Here is a 20,137-nt window from a genome sequence, read left to right on the forward strand (position 1 = left end):
TGGAGCCATATTTAAGGCCCTCTTGTTGTCCCTCCTGCCCAGTTCTGAAGTCCCTCCTGGCAGGCACCTGCAGCGGGCCCTCTGAAGGCTCGTGACAGCTGCCTGGCAGGGAAGGCTCTGCTGTCTCCCTTGTCAGCCAGTGGTCAGCAGTGCCCTGAGGCGAGGGCCTCAGTTCCTGGAGACTCCTACTTGGGACCACAGCTCTCATCCTCTCTTCCTTTCTGTGAGCCTTGATATTAGGACTGAGGGGGTTCTTTCCCTGCAAAGATTTCTCATATAAATGGATTTAGGGTCTGAGTATTTCCTCACCCCAAACTCCCTACTCAGCACACGCGTGCGCGCGCGCACACACACACACACACACACACGCTCTCTTCAGCCATAGAAATCTGGGTAATTGTATTATCAGAGGAAGATGTTTCCTCGCCTCCCCCATCTTCTTACTCTCCCACTTTTCAAGGCACCCCAGGGCCACCACGGAACCAACTCCAGGGAAACCATTTATCTATGATGTGTTATAAACGGTGGCACCCTTGACGCGTGCAGCACAGTGTGGCCAGCTCTCTGCAGCAGGGCCCTCCTGTGCTCCACCCAGCTCCCTGTGGGCTCTCCTCTCATCAGCTGAGCCTTCGGTAGCTTAGAAGAGCACACTGAGATCCTGGTTATGGCTGGGTTGTGAGGGGCGAGAAAACCGTCTTGCTGACACAGAGGATAGTGTCTGAAGAAGACAGCCCCTGGGGTGCCCAGGGCTCAGTGGGATGCTGGCCGGCTGAGAGGAGGGACATGGGAATGAGGACAGAGAGCCTCTGCCCCTCCCCAGCCCAGGGGCCATCCTCTGTTCACATGCTGAGCAGCAGTGACCAAGCAGAAGTCCCCAGCTGCACGGGGTTGGGGGATGCAGATAGACCACCCCACCCCACCCCCAAAGAAGAGTCTAGAAGGAGAGAGAAGGCTGGACATATGTCTGTGGTCCAATTCTGCATGATCAGGTCCACCCAAGTCTGTCTCAGAAAAAGAGAGACCGCAACCCCCTGATGGTGTGGGAGGAGGGCTGGCAGTCACACCATCTTCTTGTAATTCCCATGTGCTTTGAGAGGGCGAAGGACTGACCCCCAGCCTCTGTCTCTCTTTTTTTAATTCTATTTTTTATTGAAGTACAGTTGATTTACAATATTAGTTTCAGGTGTACAGCAAAGCAATTCAATTGTATATACACCTACATGTATATTTTCAGATTCTTTTCCATTATAGCTTATTATAAGAAATTGAATATAGTTCCCTGTGCTTTACAGTAGGTCCTTGTTGTTTATCTATTTTATACATAGTAATGTGTATTTGCAAATCCCAAACTCCTAATTTATCCCTCCCCCCACTTCCCCTTTGGTAACGAGAGTTTGTTTTCTATGTCCTTCAGTCTATTTCTGGTTTGTAAACAAAATTTGTATCATTTTCTTAGATTCCACATATAAGTGATATCATGATATTTGTCTTTCTCTGTCTGACTTACTTTACTTAGTATGATCATCTCTAGGTCCATCCATGTTGCTGTAAATGGCATCATTTTATCCTTTTTATGGCTGAGTAGTATTCCACTGTGTGTGTGTGTGTGTGTGTGTGTGTGTGTGTTCTTTATCTAGTCATCTGTTGATGGACATTTAGGTTGCTTCTATGTCTTAGCTATTGTAAATAGTGCTGCTATGAACATTGGGTCCATGTGTCTTTTCAAATTAGTTTTCTCCAGATATATGCCCAGGAGTGGGATTGCTGGATCACACAGTAACTCTACTTTTAATTTTTTAAGGAACCTCCATACTGTCCTCCATAGTGGCTGCACCAAATTACATTCTTTTGGGCTCTTTCTTGAGAGTACTTCTCACCTCAGAATCAGCAGCCCTGGAATCTGCCCCTGGGCACTCCCTCGCCAGTTTTTGGTTTCTTGTTCTGTCTTTTGTTTTTCTTCATGTCCTTCTACCTGCTGATATTACACAATTTGTTTACTGTTTACTCCCTGCTAGGATGGAAGCTCTAGAGGACAGGGCCCTCATTCCAGAGCCTAGAACAGTGCCCGCCTGGCCCAAAGTGGCACTTGGGGAAAAGCCATTGAATGAATCAATGAGTGGCAGGAAAACAGCTCAGTCCCATGAAACGAGCTGGAAGGGACTTTGGAGATGGCCTAGTCTTTCCCTCTAATTTTTCATGAAAGGGAACTGGGAGCAGTCCAGAGATTCTAAGTGACTCTTTAGATTTGACACTGTAACTGGACTTGGCGTTTTTCATGGGGCTTTCAAGGCATACTATCCCCATTTGACTTCCCACATGCTCTCTGAGGAATGTTCTGCTGGTGAAAATTGAGGCTTAGAGAGGCTGTGTTGCTCAGGATTTAAACTCAGGTTTGTCTGACTCTGGAACTGCTACCTTAAACCAGTAGGCTGGTGAAGACAGATACACTTCATTTCAAGAGCCAAGTGCAGTTAACTGGGGAGGCTTCCTGGGGGCACCATTTTGAGGAGTCCAAGGCTACATCTAGGTTCTAGACAAAAGTGCATGATTGATTAGCAATGTCTGTCACAGGCATAGGTTGGGGAGTGGGTGGCAGGATTCTGCTATCCCTGGGACCAAGTGATATTGCAAAATTATAATATTAGTCTCCTTATCCAAGACTCTTTCTTCCTCAACATACTGCTTCTGAAATCAGTATTTCTACAGTTCCTGATTCAACAATGAGAAGCCTTATGGGAAGATTGCCAAGCACAGCTAGGCTGGAGGCCAAGCACTGCGAGAAAGAAACTGAATGCACATTTGGCAATTCTAGAATATTCCATCCATCACACAGGGCTTACATCACCTGCATGTAGGAAGGGCACAAATATGTTAATGACAGGGGACAGATAATCCAAAATTATTTATGTCTAACTTTGAATGGGTTACATGACCTCTGGGCACAGACTTACTTGGTTCTGTTACCCTCTGGGTCCACTGAGAGCACAGAAACATCCCGGAAATGCTCTGTGCAATGGTGGGACTGGAGAAGCATCTGCTGCCGATCATCACAAAGCAGAGAGCCCATGTGCACAGGATGGCACACGGGCTGTGTAGAGAAGGTCTGGCCACCCTTAGCTGGGACTCCCAGGAGTTAACTCAGTGAACCCACAAAGGCTTATTGAGTCACGAGCTAAGGCTGTAAAATGCCTTGCATCACACAGGCCTTGCACAGGCACACTGACGGGCATTTCCATTTTCCCCCCGCTGCCTGGACATGTTCTGCACGGTGCTAATAACATCGGGCTGAGACACGGACACTGTGTTCAAGGGCACGATGCCCCGGGTGGAGAGACCAGACTGACCCACCCCTTGCAAAGGCATGTACAGTTGGCCCGCATCCCTCCCCACCTTCGTCTCCCTTCCCTCTGTCCGAAGCAGCCTATCTTGATGCCCATCTTGGAAGTCCCCTGACATGTGCTGTTCATTCCTCGAGGCCTTTGCTGACTCTCCTAGGCTCCCTGGCAAACAGCTCTTTATGGCTTTCAATCCTGTCTTTGAGTCGCTGCAGCGCTGAGGCCTTGGACAAGTTCTTTAACTGCTCTATGCCTCTGTTTCTTCCTCTTAAAGTGGGGATAATAATAGTTTCACCTCCAAGGATTGTTGTAAAAATGAGTGAGTTAATACACATCAAACCCTTAGAAGCGTGCTCAGCGCAGAAGCAGCACCAGGCAAGAGTTGCTAATTGTTCTTACTCATCCCGCAGGACTCAACCTGAACATTATCTCCACCATGAAGCATTGCAGGAATACCACATACAAAGTCAAAAGACAAAAGATTGCCCAGAAAAGCCATTTGCAACACATGTGACAGTTTACAAGGAACAAGCCCAAATTTGTAGGAAGACAACACCCAATGGACAGGAACATTCTGTTCACAGGGGGGAAAAAAAGTGTCAATAAGCAGGAAAAGATGCCCAATTTCACTGATTCTTAGGGAAGTTAAGCAGCAGCGAGAGGGCATTCTTGGCCTATCAGATTGGCACCGTGTTTAAAGTGTGGTGATACTCCATGTCGGCAAGGAGGGGAAACTAACCATCTGCACTTGCTCTTGGAGGCAGTGTAGTTCTCTGCAGCCATTTCAGCGGGCATTTTGGAAATATTTATCCAAACTAAAAATGGGCATTCCCTTTAGTCCAATTCTCCTGCTGGCGCTATTGATACCCTCCCCAAAGAACAATAATATATGTCACTCCTGTATACTAGGTTTCACCACAGTGCCTGGCAGGCATAGATGCTCACCAGATACTTGTTGAATGAACACACAAAACAAAACATTCACTGCAGCGATGTTTGTAATAGAAACTGGAGGCAACCTGAATGTCCAGCAACAGGGAGGCTTTAAATAAATGACTGGAGAAGTCTGCAGCTGTTAAAATCAGTGTCTTACACCTGTACCTTCTGACCCAAGAAGATTTCTAATGTGGAAAATGAAGAAAACACTGAAAAACATCAAAGTTTGGGACAAGAAGCACTATACATGATCATGGGTGTAAATAAGAAAGAATATACATATGTAAACATTCAAGTATATGAATTTTTTTTCCTGGAAGGATGCCTTGGAAGCTGTTTATAATTAATTTCTTTGTGGGGAAGAACCAGGGATAGGGAGGTAGGCAGACAGGGAGAATTTTAGATTCATTTTACAGGATTCTTTTGAAATATTTCCTCCCTCCCTCTTTCCCCCTCCCCTCCCCTCCCTTTCCCTTCCCTCCCCTTCCCTTCCCTTCCCTTTGCTATACACATATACTGATTTTATTTTAACGTATAACTGATCATGCATTTTGTCTTTTAGTTCCTGCCCAGGATCTCCAAGATCTGCCCTGCCTGCCTCTCAGTCTCCTCAGACTGTCCTCCCAGGCCTTTGCTCCTGCCACGTGCCCTCCTCACTCCTTCCCTTCCCATGGTCTCCGCTCCCCCTCCTCGCCCCCTCCATTCTTTAAGGTATCACCCGCATGCCCCATTCCCAGGCTAGGCTGGTGCCCCACAGTACCCTGCTCACATAGCTGTCCCTGCACCTCTCCATTGTCTTGTTTGGAAGAGGACAGGTGTAAAATACCCTTAGGACAGGATACACTTCCCTCATTCACAGTCTCAGCTCTCCGCACTGTGCATCTGACATCAAAAGCTCTCAGTACACATTGGATAGGTGGATACTGAGGGAAAATACCTTGTCTGGAAAATTATGAAGAAATTCTTAAGTCCTTTGATGACTGACACTAGAATTCTCACATAAAGAGAATACAGCTACTGGCAGAGCTGGATATTTAACTGAGGAGAGATGCAACTTGTCAGAAATAATTGATTCCAGCACCAAAATCAGAATGAGCAGCATCTTTCTGAGGCTCCCTTGCTGCTCTCATGCGGTCTTGGCTTCTGGCCACAGCTGCAGCCGGGGCAGCCTGAGGGACGTAGCAAAGCCTTAGAAGAGAGAGTCTCAGACGTTAATTCCCCCGTGGACTGAGCACTTGCTGTGTGCCTGGCCCTGAGCCAGCAGGGCTCTCAAAGCCAGCAGGGCTGGGTCCTCACCCTTAAGGGGCAGGGAAAGAGGAAGTTGGGGAAGGAAACTAAATTCAGATGGAAGTGGAGGAAAAAAAAACAACCGTCCATCATAGAGCCCAGAGCCTCCAGGTCTCCAGATCAAGACCTTGCTGTACCTAGTGATAAAACCCCTGTCGGGGGGAATGCCCAGGGAGAGCTGGCAAGGGTCAGAAGATGCCACAAGAACTAGAAAATGCTGCTGCAAAGAATCCCTGGGTACCAGGGAAGATGATCACCAGAGGGAGCAGATAGAGTCAGAAGTTTTAAGGCCAAAGATGCAAAGACAATACCGTCAGTGAAAGTTTCCTGGCTGCCCTGAAAGTGATTTTCTGGCCACTTCATGGGGCTTAGTTCTTTCACGAAGGGAAAGCACATGGATTAGACAAGTCAGGTTAAGGTCCTCGGTCATTTGTACTTGGAAGCAGGTGCTGTAGGAGGTGGCTGGACCAAGAGGGGCTAGGTGGGATGAGCTGCAGACCTACCTCTCCACTTTCTGGCTATTTCCCGTCCTAGCCCAGCCCTCTCCCCTCTGCTCTGCCCTTGACCTCTAAAGGACAAAGGTCACTGTGGCTTCAGCACCAGCAGCCTGAGTGCTTTCAATAATATGGCCCGGGAACTTGCGTGAAACACGCATAACAGTGTGAACACATGCGCTGTAGGGATTCAAATGGGCTGGTACCCAATCCCTGTTCTGTCAATAACCTGCTGCCTGACCTTGAGCAGGTAACCACTCGCTCTCTGTGGCTTAACCAGGTATACATACCTGAGATCCCTTCCTCATGAAAGTTCTCTATCAAACTTTCAGCTTCACATATTTTCTTAGACTCTGAACTTCTAGGAGCACCTGAGGTTACACAGAGAGAATGAAGTTTTGCTGAAAGGAGGCAATTCAGCAAATACACCTTTCATCTCTCACCAGGGATTTCATAAGCAATCATTGAAGCATTTCACCCACAGTTTCTAACTTAATTGCATGACGTTTATTGAAGGCTTATATGTCAAGCAATTGGATTAATATTTTGGAACAACCACTGTAAATAATACCGAGAGTGATATGCTGAACACTATTACGTATGTTCCATTTCTAACTCTCGGCTCTGGGAGGGTAGGTACAATCATCTCCATTTATAGAGGGCAAAGCAGGCTCTGAGAAATTAAGAAAGCTGGCCCAGGGCACACAGCATGTAAAGGCCTGAGCCAAGATAAAAACCCCTGGTGGTCTGACTTCAGAACCCGAACGCTTTACTAAGATTTACGGACTCACCTGGAAATAATTATAGGTGGCTTCGAAAGAATGGATAATTATTTCATGACCTGTTATAACAAATCTGCTGCTGGTCTAAGCAGTGCTTTCTCTTCCCTCACCAAGTTTCTCTTCCAACCAAGCTGGACCTTCCCCACCGGCCGCCCCTAACTCAGCTTGCTCACCTGATCCCTGCTACACCACCTCCTGATGATAGATGGATGGTGGACCCACCTCGCAGGCCTGTTTACTAAACTCCTTAAACTAGATTCAGTTTCTGTGTGGAAATTGTCGTGAGCAGCTCTCAACAGGAAGGGAAATGGAGCCCCTTCATCATACTGCTCAGAACGTGGTCGCCACATCCTACTGAGCTTAAGAGACCTTGCTAGAAGTCCTCAGTGATATTTGGTTTGTGGTGGTTATTTAAACTCAAGGTCTGTTGAACTAGTTGACCAGACAAAGACGTAGATGACAATTTAACTTTCTAGAGGTTGTAGGTGCCAGGAACGAGGGAGCCCCTGCTCTATGGCTGAGGGCTGCACCTCAGGGTGGAAGGAGAGTCTTCAGCCTTTTTGGGTGGCTCTGGGGGCCCGCCGGTCCCTGCAGAAATCTTGGAAGCCAATAGAGTAACTTCTGGCGCCAAGCGGCATGGACCGAAAGAGGTAGGTCTGGTCTAGCTTTGTGGGTTCACAAAGTGCTGATCTGAGGCCCCAAAACAGTGTTCTGCTCCCAGACGTGGAACAGAGGAAAGGAGCTTAGCTGTGGTAAGCCTGAGGCAGTCACAGACAGCACATCAGATTTCAGCACAGACTCAGAATGCAAAGCAGCTGTCAAGAGAAAATCATAGAGTTGAAGATTAGGTAGACGTGAGGGGCCAACCTTGCAGACTGCTGGGAGAGGACAGCCGTCTGGGTAAGTGGCCCCCTAGGGCGTCCCCAGGAGTGAGGTGGGGGGGATGTCTCCTGAGATTTCCCCACCTGTTAAAGAATTCTAGAATTACCACTGCTCGAAGGACTTCAGACAGCTTCCAGGTCATGCGTGAGGGAGCTGAGACCTAGGGAAAGGAGGTGACTTGCACAGGGTCTCACAAATATTTAATGACTGAGTGAACTCTTTTCTCTGTTGGTGTCACAGGGGTGCAGAGACCTTAGTTTAGAGGTATGGGGGATATGGGCATGGTCTTGAATCCTGGTCCCACCACCTACAAGTGGTATGGTGTTGGCAGATTACTGGGCTTCCGTTCATTTCATGTGGCTCATTTGTAAAACAGCAATAACACTAGCCCTTTAAGACCAAGTCACACACAGCACAGAGAGCACAGAGCCTGGCTCACGTCGCTGCTGAATGCATGTTACCTAGTTATTAATAACTTGGAGGAGTCTTTGGTGAGAAAGGTTCAGCTGTGACCAGTTTAAACACTGTGAAACAGGGAGTCGGCAGTCAGAAGGTTTTTCTACCACACGTGAGCTCTCTGCAGAAGGAGAAAGGGCAAGTTTATCAATGATTGTTAGACAGCTCAGCATTTCAACTTGTAGAAAGCTGTTAGTCAGTCATGGTGCATGTGATGATATTTAAGGTTGTGTGTGAATAAACAGGATTTAATTGGCTATAGACTTTCAGATGTTCTCCAAGGGTGAAAAATTATGATCCACCCATATTTTCTCACATATCCCCCTGATGATCAATCGCACACAACTGGCTTGATCAAGGCTGAGCAGCCTAGAGTGATGGGGACTCACAGGAGAGACCTGGTCGCAGAGGGACTAACCTTGGCCCTGTTCACCAGCTGCTGGTCAAGTCCCCGAAGTGGAAAGTGTTTTCTCATCCAGTGCAAGTGTGGCCCCTTTGTGCTGTGGGTACTGTTGTTATTTACTTCTGGCAGGATCTCTTAATGTGTCCTAGGTGTTTTGGCAGAAGTCTCCAAGCCCTCCAAATCCCCCAGGTTAAGCCAGAAACAAAATAATCACAGGCAGGTGCAAATCCACACTAGCAGGAGGCTGAGTCAGAAACACGTTGTAACTCAGGACTGAAAATGCCCATGTCGATAGCCTCCTGGATTCTGAGATTTTGTAAATTACCCCATATGCCTGCTTGCAACGTATTGGTACATCGGTTTTCTTCACTCGTGTTGGGAGAAACATGGCAACTTCCAGAACTCTTTGAGGCCATGTGGGCAAGTGTATGTGAGAATGGCAGCTGGAGATTTACCCACTCCCTCATTCACATGAGTGAAGCCCTGACCCATCACCCTCAAATCACAGCTCTCATTACGAACTGCTCATCTCTACCACGTAGAATTCAATTGTCAGTATCTCTAGGGTCTGAGAATCTGCTGTTTGTTCCAAAGAATTGAGGTTTCATAAAAAAGAAAATGAAGAAATAAAATCCATATTTTCATTTCTTCATGTTTTTATCTTATATGTCAGGATCCAGGACACTGTGATCCACTGTCCTGGGAATCAGTTGCCCTCTCTCTGCAGAGACAAACACTAAAAGTTTTCTGTCTCTGTAACATTTCCTCCTGGGCCACGTCCCTCTCACCTTCAACCATGCATATCAACTCTCAACTGGTAACGAGGCTGCCACCTGCCACCAAGCACATTCCTAAATAGCCACAAATATTCTGTGTCCCACTGGTAACTCAAACATGCTTCTGTATCCTTCCAGAAAGCACAATATATGCCCCCAGATGCTCCCGTAAACATCTATAGACCAATTCCAAATCTTATGAGGAAGAATCCTTAGTGAGTAGGAGAGCTCGAGGGACGATAGGAGTGGGAGGAGCTGTGAGGGAGGAAGTCTGGAGTAGTTCCGGTCCACACTCGGACAGGAACTCATCATCCACCTCATCTTCCTTCTGTGACCCTTTCCAGCCCCACACGGGCCACACTCTTCTCTCAAGTAGTCAGACACTGAGATATCTTATGCTCAGCACTCCAGGTGACCTAGCCCCAGACAGGTGACAGCAGGCCCCCCAGGGCCCCATTAATTGAAAAATAAACAAGTCCTCACTTTCCTGCAATGCAGTATCCTAGTAGACGATATTTTTCCAGGTGAAGAAAGACAAGAAAGTCACTATGCTGTGCACTGGAAACTAACACAACATTGTAAATCAATGGTACTTCAATTAAGGGAAAAAAAAAAAAAGACAAGAAACAAGGCTGACAAGGACTGGCTCCTTCCCTCTGATGCTATTCGCTGTTAGTCACCCACTGAACTGGCACAAGTAGGCTTCCCCAAGGAGGTGGCTTTCTTTCAGGAGCCCCCTATGCCACCCTAGAGGGCTTGGTTGATGACAGTGTAAGGAATTGCAAAGTTTCACTGAGGCCTCGTACAGTGCGGTGTATAAAAGCCTCAGGAAATGGGCTGAGCCTTTCTGCCCGTACCACCAGGCCTGGGACTTCAGGGCTGGCCTCCTCAGCTTGCAGGGCTCGGAGTCTCTCCAGGTTGCTCTGCTATGAGGCATAGCCACACCGTGAAACTGAAGGTTTGCTCTGCTTAGCTTGACCCAAACCCCACCCTGTCCCGGCCTCGGTCCAGGCACCGGCCTCATTTTAGCCAAAATGGTGGGAGCCGCATTTCAGCCTCTGCCCTGGCACCCACACTGCGTCCTGGAGCTCTTCTGCTTCTGAGCGCCCATCTCTCCCTCTTTGGCTTGGCCACCTCTCTCTTCCATGCTCACCTCCAGCTCTGCTCCCAGGTCACCTGGCCAATTCTCTGCCCCTTGAAGCACTGACTTTTCCATGCTTCCGTTTCCTCCAGGAACCCTTCCTCTTCCCTGAGGCTTTCCTGGCCAGGTGAGAGGGGAGGTGGTGTTTACCCTGCTCCACTCGGCTAATCTTTTAGACTCCACCAAGCCAAACCAATTAAAGAAAAAGAAAAGGTGGTAGAGTAGGGAAGGACACAACCAAATCTCTAGGAGGGGAGAGGGCGCATCTCTCCACCTTTCTCTCCCACTCAAGCAGAGCTACAGGGGGACTGGGCCCGAGAACTTAGCAAACCATGGGAGGGCAGGAACCAGATGCTCAAGGAGCTGGGGTACCCTCGCTTGAAATCCACATGGTTATGCCCACACCCACTTATTCAGCTGCTAAGTGAGAGGTCATTACGAAGGCAGGCTTTCTTTTTGCCTGATTCCTGTTCCAGTCAATCCCAACCTCCATTTTCTTATTTCCTTCTCCTTACTTTTAACTCATACTACTTTATTACTTTTTTATTACTCACATAAACCACCAGAGTCCTTTCTAGAACCAGACAGGTCCTAATCACATCTCCCATAGTCTCTTTATTATATGCCCATCCATGCAAATCAACACAAATGTCCCCCTCAGACAACTAAGAACACACACAAACAAGCAGCTGGAGACCCATGTGAGTGACACACAGAGATAAGTGCAAAAAGAGGTGTGTGTCCACAAAAAATCTGAAACATTCACTTAGGGGAGCCCAGAGATTAACATATTGACCTACACAGGTCCATTCAGAACACTGGGTGAGAGGGTTCCTGGCTATGCTCTCCAGGGAAAAGGGTGACTGAGCGCAGAGGTGAGGTCTGAGCAGGAAAGGGAGGGAGAGAAGGGAGTGAGAGGGAGCTAGTGGGTGTGAGATATACTGCATAGTCACCTGAAAGGCGTAGGGGTATGCTGCTTGATTGATATTAGTCTGATCTTGAGGTGTCTGTCCAGATTAGTTTGTCTATCTTAGGCTGTAAACCTCCAGAGAACAGGACTGAGCCCACATCTAGTGCTGCCTGTGCTCCATAAGGCACGAAGGACTCATTGCTGGTAGTGATGAGGGTGGGCAACTCAGCACTCGTCGGTTTGTTGACTGACTAAGTGACCTATCTCTCAGACCTGAGTGTCTTTACAGCCCTGATGGATTGTGGAAGAATACTGTAAAATACACTTTCTCTGGGCTATACCAAAACAGAACTTTTCACCTGGTGGAAATAGTTTTGTTGCCATCCTACTGAAAATCAGATGTGCTTACATGAGCTACTAACAGTAGAATTCTTCAGCCTTAGAATTGCTGTGATGAGATTCCCAGGATTTAAAGATGCCATGATCTGACATATCTTTTTATTGACTGTTTGCATGCCTGCCTCCCTCAAGAGCAGAAAGAGCCTGAGCATTATTCACTATTGCATTTCCAGAGCTTAGAACCATCCTAGAACACCATGGATGCTCTAGAAATGCTGATCTGAGGGAATCAATGAGCGGGCGCCTAAAGAGTGGAGTTCGACCCCACCTCCACCCCCAGAACCCCCTTCACACCCACTCAGGGACACCCCAGGAGTTGCCAACCTTCTAATTAACCAAAAATGCAGAACTTCCTACCCCTGGCTCACACAGGCATTTGAGTTTGCAACTTCTAAGGTGAGGACTATTATAATTCCAATTTATGGATGATAAAACTGAGGCCCAGAAATGTTACAAATGTTATCTGGGTCACATTGCCAGGAAGAAGTAGTGACAACACTGCTCTTCCAGACCCGAAACCCATGTTCTTAACCACCGAGTTAATCCTTACGCTCTGACTAGCTTCGTTCCCATGGCTTAATCACCCAAGTGCTCTGGTTGGAGTTTCCTTGTCCATAAAATGGAAATGATAAGACCTACTTAAAATAATGGTGAGATTTGGATGATGTATATGAAACAATAAGCAGAGGAATTGTAGCTATTCTTTCTAAGGGATTTACCCTTAAAATGTGAAGGAAAGAGGCCCATGGAGAATTTTCCTCTCTAAACCAACTTAGGTAAGAAGTTTTATTCATACAGAGCCTCCCCCTTGCACTACTTAAAATAGTGATCAATTCACCTACTTGTCCTTTTACTCATTCAGCAAATACATCTCAAGGGTCCTCCCTGTGCCTGTTGGTACCAGAGGACAGGAAAATCCAGTAGGAAAGTGGGCTTAGACTGACAGCTTTTCTCTTACTTCTACCAGCTGAGTGAATTCGGGCAAGACACTTAATTGCTTGGCCCCCAGTTTTCTCATCTATAAAGTGGGATGATAACACCTCACCCACACAGCTGGGAGGTTTAAATAAGATTTATAGACAAAAAAGGACCAGCTCCAGTCTCTGATACAGTGCACACATCTACAAGATTATAGCTACCATTTCCATCATTGGTCTGCTAAGGGCGGGAGTGGGAGAGGTCCAGCCCAGTTTAACAGTAGCCACAGCCATTGTTTCAAACAGATTAGCATATCGTTTTCTGGGAGGGAAGAGATATTTCATCACTGTTATTGTTTAAAATTGCCGATTACATGGTGGTAATATAAAAGCAAACTGACTGTTAGTTCATTTTATTATTTTAAGTTCCCTACAGACAATGCATTCCTTACTGCCTCTACATGGACAGACTGCTCCCATTACCAGCCTTTGGCAAGCAAACGAATTGTACACTTGTGCCAAAGTATTCAGGTGATAATTAGAATTAATTGTCTTTGTTATAAACCACATTTATTGTAACCCCCTCTAGAGTCTGTGTCTGAAATCAGTAAGCTTTGTTAGCAGCAATCATCTTAGTTAATCCAATGAAGGATTTAAAGATTTTTCCCCTTTTTAAAAAAAAAAAAGCTTATGGTAGTGTAATATATGTAAAGAAAAGCATATATTATACAGCTTGCTAAATTTTCAAAAGCAGAGCACACTCATGTAATCAGCATCCAGATTAACAGAGCACTGTCAGTACCCAGAAGCTCCTTCTTGTTTGCTTCCAGTAACCACCCCCTTTTGCCCATTTTTATAAATAGGACTCATATAGTAAGTAATGATTTGTGTCTCGTTTCTTTCGTTGAACATTATGTTTATGAGATCCAGCCACATTTTTGTGTGTGGTTGCAGATGGTTCATTCTCACTTTTGTATAGAATTCCATTGTGTGACTAGACTGCAGTGTATTTATCCATTCAACTATGAATGGATATTTGCATTGCCTCCAGTTTACAGTTATTATCAATACTGCAACTATGAGTACTCTAGTCTATGTCTCTTGGTGACTATACGTACACGTTTCTGTTGGCATATTCCTGGGAGTGGAATTGCTGGGTCTTGGAGAATGTATGTGTTCAGCTGTATTAAATACTGCTGAACAGATTTCCAAAGTGGTTTTTCAAAGACATGCTGAGAAATGCATCGTCACTTCTAAACATGAAGCGAAGTAATAGGCTCCTATAAAAAGGCAAGAAATGGATGTTTCTGGTTAAATGAATCATGCAGCAGAGAACCTTCCAACATTTAAAGTAGTCACTCTAGGAACTTGCCTGGACGAGCACCAGGCTTGGTTTCTCAGACTCTCCAGATTAAATTCTCAAAGACCTTTCCTACAAGATGTTCTAGGCCATCTCCAGTGATTGCTGAAAAGGCAAAGAGAGAATCAAAGAAAGCAAGGAAAGAAGGGAGCATTCGAAGGATGGAAAGAAAGCAAGTCAAGTTCTAGAGAAAAGTCATGGAACTCAGAGCCAACAATTGGAAAGAAATCTGTAAATCACAAAAATGAAATGATTAGCCAAGCTCTTCCTTCTCTTCTTTAGAACAATTCTTTCAACACCAAACTCCTCGAAGAACCATCCTGAGAAGGGCAGTCTGAACATCTTCAGGCAGGATCAGCCCTTCCTATCTTCTTACCTTCCTCAGCCCTGCCTCCAGAGCCTCCTCTGTCTCCTTGTTGAGGGTTTCACTTCATTGCCAAGACACGCCTGTCTCTCCTGAGCATCAGATCTGTGTGGACCACACAGGTTGGCTTCCCTAGACTGCACCTGAAACTCAATACTTCTACCCACTCCTTCAATTATATATAAACTGAATCACTTTGCTGTACACCTGAAACTAATACATTGTAAATCAGCTATACTTTAATAAAAAAAAGAATTCTATATTCATTAAATTGTGCAGCCATCACCACAATCAGATGTAGAACATTCTCATCACTCCAGAAAGAAACCCAGCATCCATCAGCAGCCACTCCCCATTTCTTTTCAACTTCCTTAGCCTGAGACAGCTAACAGTCTACTTTCTGCCTCCATAGATTTACCTGTTCTGGACATTTCATATAAGTAGAACCGTACAATTTATGGCCCTTTTGACTGCCTTCTTTCACTTAGCATCATATTTTCAAGGTTGATCTATGTTGCACCATCTGTCAGTACTTCATTCCTTTTTATTACTGATTAAACTCCCATTATATGAATATGCCACATTTTATTTATTCATCCATCAGTTGATCAACATTTGGATTGTTTCCACTCTTTAACCATTACGAATAAAGCTGCTATGAACACTCATGTACAGATTTTTGTATGGACACATGTTTCCATTTCTCTTGGATGTATACCTAGGAGTGGAATTGCTGGATCATATAGTAACTATGTTTAACCTTTTGAAGAGCTGCCAGATTGTTTTCCAAAGCGACAGCACCATTTTGCATTCCCCTCAGCAGTAGACAAGCTTCAATTTCTCCATTTCCTCTATAACGCTTCTTATTATCCGTCTTTTTCATTATAGCCAACCTAGTGGGTGCCAAGTAATACATCATCGTGATTTTGCTTTTCATTCCCCTGATGACTAATGACACCAAGCACCTTTTCATGTGCTTTGCTGATCATTTATATATCTCCTTAAGAGAAATGTCTATTCAGATCCTTTGGCCATTTTTATTTTTTTATTTTTTTTTCTCTTATATATATATTCCTGCTATTTATTTTTTTGAAGGATCCTTAGTTTATTAATTTTTAACTTATGTTTTAATAATAATACTAATTTTCACAGCTCATCATCCTTACAGCCAACTATTTTTTTTTCCATTTCTTAATTATAACAATTATATCATGGTTTTGGGATTTTTAACATTTATTCATTTATTTATTTAGGGGTCAACAAAGTTTATTCTAGGAAGAGCAACTCATTGAGAGAGAAAACTGTTTTAAAATTTACAGGCATGTACTGTTTATGGTTTCTAAGAAAAATTTAGAGCTTTAGCTTTTTAAACAGTTTCAGTATAATGGTAAGTATATAACAGAAGTCTGGATATCGTACAAAGAACACAGGAAAGAAGGACTAATTCTTTCTAGAGGATTCAGAGGGGGCTACGGGTTAACATTTGAGCTGACTCTTGAAAGATGAATGAGATTGAAGAGACCTTTGTGTGTCTGATCCAACCCTGCATCCAGCCTCTGAGTCCCTCTGCAGCATCCCGTCTCATGGAATACAGCCTCTGCCTGAAGCCCTTGAACCTGGAGGCAGGCATCTGGAGGTTGGCTTGAACTGGAGGTAGGGGAAAGAAGAGGAGAGAGATGCGACAGAGGGAGTCACTCAGCAGAGTCACTTGGCCTGTGTTTATGGAGCCAAAGGAAGACACGATGGAAGGGAAGTAACCACCAGGGTCTGTGGGCTGCGGTCTCACAGAATAAAAGAAAGACCCTGGACTTGGGAATCAGTCAAAGCTGGATTCCACTCTCAAATAGACAACTATTAATCTGTGTGACCTTAGACAACCGTTTAATCTCTTTGAGCCTCTGTTTTGTCAAATGTAAATATTAATTAATCCCTGTATTTTAGAGTTGTGGGGATCAAGTGAGAGAGAGTATGGAAAAGTACCTGGCACAGAGGAGGCTGCTGATCACTGTCCGAGCCTCTTCCTTTCAGTTTGCCCCAGGCCAGCCTTGCTACCCTCTTCCCTTGGGTGAGAAATTTGACCTTGATTACTCATTGTCTGAGCCCAGTTAGAATGCCTAGGTTTATTAACTTCTTACTATGTGCCTGACCTTGTGTTGACATTGTCTCTTTTCATCCTAACAACAACCTAGGAGGTTGGAAATCTCTATCTTACAGATGCAGAAACTGAGGCTCAGAGACATTAAGCAATATCATTTGCTCAAGGTCTCATGGCAATAAGTGGTCAAACTGGAACTTAAATCCAGACAAGGCTGACATTAAAATCTCTGCTCTGCACTGTGTTGCTTCTCGGAAGATGGTTGGAGATCACCCTGTTGGGTAATCACGCCTTTAATCCACGCCTGCCAACTTTCAACCAAAGCTCAAGAATGCTGTGCTTTAATAACGCCTATAAACAGCAAAATAAACAAAAGCAAAAAAGCAAAACAGTAAGCTAGACAAGCAAAAATTCCTTAAAAAGAAGGTAATCTAAATAAACACTTGTAATAATAGCAGCAATCTCTTGGGCACTGGAGAATGTCATCATGGTTCCCAGACAGCCGAAGGCGACAACTGTAATAAGACCTGAGATCCTCCCTTAGGGTTGTGATTAAAGTCGCCTGGGATGGTGGTAACATCTCCCCTCACAGTCCGCACACCCTGACATTATGCATGAAGATCCCCAACACAAAGACTAATATTTGTGTGGTGCTTACAGTTGAGTAAACATTCTCATTTACAGGGTGTCTGCTGACACTTGCAGCCCTGGGAGATGTAGAGGGCCAGCGTCATTTGTGTTCTCAGAATAGGAACCTGAGGCTCAGACAAGCAAGGTGACTTGCCCAAGGTCAATGAGCTAGTAAGAGACAGAATTGTAATTTAAACTCCATCTTCTGACCCTACCTCCACGGGTGTCCCCAGTCCAAATTAGGAAATTGAGGCTCTTTCAAAGCAAACTTCTAGAATACTGGAAACTGTGTAAATTTTGGCACAAGGCTGGAGGATGGATTGGAAGGAAGTGGAAGATAGTTTTCATGATAAAAGCAGAAATATAGCATTTCTTGAAATAACTGCTCTATTGAGATATAAGTCATATACCATCAAATTCATCCTTTTAAAATGAACAATTCAGCAGTCTGTAGTATGTTCACAAAGATTTTCAACCATCACTACTAATTCCAGAACATTTCATCACCCTAGAAAGAGATCCCCGGCCATTGTAGTCACTGCCCATTCCACGTCCTTTCAACCCCTAAAGCCCATTTATCTTCTCTGTTTCTTTGAATTTACCCTATTGTATGTTTCATACAGATACAGTCGTTCAATATGTGGCCTCTTGTGTCTGATCTCTTTCACCTACATCGTAATGTTTTCAGGTTTCATTCACAGTGTAATATGTATCATACTTCATTCTTTTCATGGGCAAATAATATTCCATTTTATGAATGTACTGCATTTTACTTATCCACAAATCAGTTAGCAGATGTTTGAGCAGTTTCCACCTTTTGGCTATTATGAATAGTGCTGCTGTGAACATTTGGACACAAGCTTTGTGTGGGTGGCTATACATCATTTCCCTTGGTATATACCTAGATATGGAATTACTGGGTTATATGGTAAATCTATGTGTGACTTTTGAGAAACTGCCAGAATAGGGCAGTTCTTTATTCTATTTGTTCCTTTATTGTTTACTCTACTATTCTATTTATACTATTTCCAAACTGGCTGCATCTTTTTATATTCCCAGCAGTGTAGGAAGTGTTCCACTTTCTCCACCTCCTCCCAATACTTGCTATTATCTGTTTTATTATTATTGTTGTTGTTATTATTATTATTATTATTATTATTAACGTTACTATTATTACCATTCTAGTGAATGAAGTGGCATCTCATTGTGGTTTTGATTTGCATTTGCCTGATGAATAATGATATTGAGCATCTTTTCTTGTGCTTATTAGACATTTGTACCTTCTTTGGAAAAATGTCTGTTCGCATTCTTTGCCCACTTAATTCGATTGCCTTTTTATTACTGAATTATATATTCTAGATATAACTCCCTTATCAGATATGTGATTTGCAAATATTTTCTCTTTCAGTGGATCATCACTTCACTTTCTTAATACTATCCTTTTAAGTAATGAAGTTTTAAAACTTTGATAAAGTCCAATTTAGCCATTTTTTCTTTTGTTGCTTATACTTTTAATTTTATATCCAAAAACAGATGCCTTATCCAAGATTGTGAAGATTACACTTACATTTTCTTTCAAAAGCCCATGATCCATATTGAGTTAATTGTTGTATATGGTGTGAGGTCAGTAGCCAACATCATGCTTTTGCATGTAAATATCTCATTGTGCCAGCACCATTAGCTGAAGACTGTTCTTTCCCGCATTGAATCGGCTTGGCAACCATGTCAAAAATCAATTCACTGTAAATGTAAGGCTCTCAATTCTATTCCACTGATCGACATGTCTGACCTTATTCCAGTACCACACTGCCTTGGTTACTGAAGCTTTGTAGTAAGTTTTGAAATTGGGAAGCGAGAATCTCCCAGCTTTGTTTTTCTCTTTCGAGATCACTTTGGATATTCTGGGTCCCTTGCATTTCTATATAAAGTTTAGTATCAGCTTGTCTTTTTCTAGGGGAAAAAAGCACTTATGATTTTGAATGGGATTGCATTTAATCTGTAGATCATTTTTGGAAGTTTTGCCACTCTAACAATATTAAGTATTCCAGTCCATGAGCCGTGAATACCTTTCCATTTATTAGGTCTTCAATAATTGCTTTCAATGATTTTTATAGTTTTCAGTGTATAAGTCTTGCATTACTTTTGTTAAATGTAGTCCTAAGTATTTTTTTTTGATGCTATTGTAAATGGAATTGCTTTTTTGGTAATATTGTGATTTATAATATGAAACACGTATTTGGTCTTCATCCTCATTCCTGGCACACAGCTCTCCAAACCCTTGTAATTTCCTAAGAGAGTAGAACAATAGGGGCATCTTTAGTTATAATATTTGGGTTTTGCCCTCAGTTCCTGAAATGGCTTCAGAGAGATAAGGGTGAAATGGATATCTTTATTACTGAAGAGTAACTTCTTGTCTCACACAGGAAAGAATTCAAGAGCCAGCCACAGTAAAGTGCAAGCAAATTTATTTAGAGAGACACCCATTTCATAGGCAGAATGTGGTCTGTCTCAGAAGGGAGAGTGGCCCCAGGGTGCTAGGGTGGATATTTTTATGGGCTGGGTAATTTCAGATGCTAACAAGTAGAAGAATTATTCCAAATGTTTTGAGGAAGGGGGCGGAGATTTCTAGGAATTGGGCCCCCACTCACTTTTGGCCATTTATGGTCAGTCTGGGAACTGTCATGGCACTGGTAGGTGTGTCATTTAGCATGCTATTGTATTACAATGAGCCTATAATGAGGCTCAAGGTCTATTGGAAGTCGAATCGTCTGCCATCTTGGGCCTAGTTGGTTCTAGTCAGTTTATGTTGTATCCTCAAAGGCTATGTCATTCTTTTAACAGCTGTGTCCTGCCCCCTTCCCTCCTGTCTCATCTTGTTATTCATAACAAGCCCCTTTCAACCATACCTGAGTTTATATTAATGAGGGGACTTTTGGAAAGCCCTTTGGTGGGGCCTGGTTGTGTGGAGAA

At 44.1% G+C, this 20,137-nt stretch overlaps 1 protein-coding gene across 7 annotated transcripts in view; it reads left to right on the forward strand.

Annotated features, from left to right (window-relative positions):
• MAB21L3 (mab-21 like 3) overlaps positions 1–20,137 on the forward strand; it is a 261,064-nt gene that overhangs the window by 171,081 nt on the left and 69,846 nt on the right. The gene's annotated exons all lie outside the window — the stretch shown is intronic.

This window comes from Camelus bactrianus, chromosome 9 (assembly GCF_048773025.1).
Source record: "Camelus bactrianus isolate YW-2024 breed Bactrian camel chromosome 9, ASM4877302v1, whole genome shotgun sequence".
NCBI classification, from domain to species: Eukaryota; Metazoa; Chordata; class Mammalia; order Artiodactyla; family Camelidae; genus Camelus; species Camelus bactrianus.